The sequence below is a fragment of the Mauremys reevesii genome, linkage group 4, assembly GCF_016161935.1.
Source record: "Mauremys reevesii isolate NIE-2019 linkage group 4, ASM1616193v1, whole genome shotgun sequence".
Taxonomy (NCBI): Eukaryota; Metazoa; Chordata; order Testudines; family Geoemydidae; genus Mauremys; species Mauremys reevesii.
Window position 1 is genome coordinate 124,753,567 of NC_052626.1, and position 2,595 is coordinate 124,756,161.

The following is a 2,595-nucleotide window of genomic DNA, read 5'->3' on the forward strand; positions in this document are numbered from 1 at the left end:
GGCTTTTGTTCAGTCTCTTCTTTCCCTAGCAATAAGAGAAATGATTAGTCACATCAGAGGGGAACTCCCTCTGTGGCTTCATGTAAAACTGACTCTGGAGGACGGGAACTGGCTTCTGCCTTTAGAGAGCTGGATCAAAGCTACTTCATTACCCCACTGCTTGGGTCATCAGCAGGATTTGAACCTGGGACTAGTCAGTGTTACAAGCAGCTAGCAGTATTAGACTCTTACTAGGAGCAGCCTATGGGTGACATAGGCCATATGCTGTGCTAAAGTAGGTTATACTGTATTAACTACTCGGGTCACAAGTGGCATGAGTTTAAGCTCATCCTGGGGGCCACAGTTTCTGCCCTGCATTGATGCCCGGTCTGTGGGCATCTAAGCCCAGGGCAGGAGTGACTCTGAGTCAGGCCTGGACTGCAATAGCAGAGCTACCTGGCTTAGCCCTCATTAACTTCACTCCCAAGCACTGCAGCATGTGTAAGGGCCCCAGGCTGGAGCTGCTGCTCCCCCCCTCGCAGGCCCCCCATGGCTTGCCGCCCCAGGCATGTGCTTGGAGTGCTGGTGCCTGGAGCCCCGCTGCTCTGGCATCAGAGCGCTCCGTGGGGAGGTGCAGGGGCTCTCACCCCAGCTGTGCAGCCAGGCCCCACCTCTTAGCCCAGCAGCAAGCGGAGGCAGCTTGTCTCCCTAATGGCGCTAGCAGAGCTCTGCAGGAAGGAAGTAATGGAGCCTGGCTAGTGACAGGGTGTGCTCTCCTCGCATGCAGCGGGGACACCACAGTAACAACCAGACGTCTCCCTCTGCCTGCCTGGTTGTGCAGCAGGAGGGCAAATGCCCCCACAGCTGTTTGTGGTGCGGAGCTCAGTGCTCTGGGGGGGGGACAACTGCCCCTGCTGTCAGAGCACAGTGATGATACTGCTGAGAACAAGGCTGAATGGGTCTCATTTGCCCCCAAGAGATTTGTCTAGAGCCCAGCTCCCCCAGCTGCGACATGGGGGTATTGACACTGACGGAGATCTACAGATGGACGGAGCAGCATGTGTGCTAATACTCGACCTAATAGGCACCCTCTATGCTAAAGAGAGGCCATGGGAAGCCACAGGTCGGGGCTGAGAGGCAGCAACACAATTGTGTGTGGAGCCCAGGGCTGGAATAGCAGGGCGCTGCAGGTCAGGATTGAGATCAAGGGCTGTGTGTGGCTCAGAACTGAAATGAGCGGGAGGGCTGCAGGCCAGGAGCAAGGGGCACTTTCAGAACAGGGGGTGGGGGGAAGAGTTGCAACTCCTCTGTTGGGCTTTAGACCAAAGGTTTGGCTCCTAGCTGGGCCCATAGGGATCCAGAGACCTTTTTGTGGTTAATGGTATTGGTTTCTTTGCCAAGTTCCCAGCCACCGCCAAGGGGCAGGGTATGCTGGGCCCTGATAATAGGACTTGGTAAAGCACAAGGTGGGGGGTGATGTCCAATCTACCGTGCCCTTCAGTTACCCTGGCACAAGTGGGGCGGATTGATGTGAGCTCTGATCCCTGGCTCCATGACAATGATGGGAAGTTGCCCCTAAACCCGCTGGCAGCAGGACCGCGGTGGTAAGTGACTGGCTCCGCTCAGCTGCTCCTTGGGAAGGGAGGGGCTGGGGAAATTCAGAATCTGAACCCAACAGAGTTGGGTGAGTGTCTGTGCCCTCTGCTGGCAGACTCCTGGGCACTGCAGGCTGAGATACCAGGAGGAGCTCCAGGGTCCCAGCCCTTAGATAGGGAGTGGAGGTGGCTGGGAGTTTTCCCACAGAATGCATCTGGCTCAGAAGGTTTCTCAGGTGCAGGTGGAATTTCGAGGGGGATGGGTAGAGTAGGGTGATCAGATGTCCCTATTTTATAGGGACAGTTCCGATTTTGGGGTCTTATATAGGCTCCTATTACACACACACACACACACACACACACCGGTCCTGATTTTTCACATTTGCTGCCTGGTCACCCTAGGGTAGAGAGAGGCCCACTGACCCAAAATAGCCAATAGCCCAAGGGCTAGGCCAGGGCCATCACCTGGCAGCACTGGTTTGAATCAGGCAGAGCAGGACCCCCACATGCCAGATGAGGGCCCTAACCACTGGGCTACTGGCTTTTTAAAAGGTCTTGGTTTCCTCACAACCAAGTCCCCAGCTCTGATGTTTTTTGTGAAAGGGAAGTGGCATTTTCCAGCCAGCTGTAATGGGGCGGTCCCCTAAGAGTCTGGCACGTGTCTGTTGGAAGCAAGCTTCTTTCTCCCTTGGGTAGGAAGGGGGCCCCAGTTGTTAGTGCGTTAGCCTGGGACTGGGGACACCTGGGTTTAAGGCCCTGCTTTGCATGAGCTGGGGCACATCCCTTAGCCTTGCTCTGCCTCAGTTCCCCGGCTGTACAATGGAGCTAATGGTTGTCACGGGTGCATAAAGGTAAATGCATTACAGGCTCTGAGGTGCTCAGACACTTCTGCACTGGGGGAAAGAGAAGCACCTGAGCCTGATTCAGCACAAATGCTGGCAGGTTTCACAAGCTAGGCCAGGGCTGGCTGGGGTTGGTTTGGCCCATGTACATTGTTAGCTCCGTGCATGGGGCCCAAGGA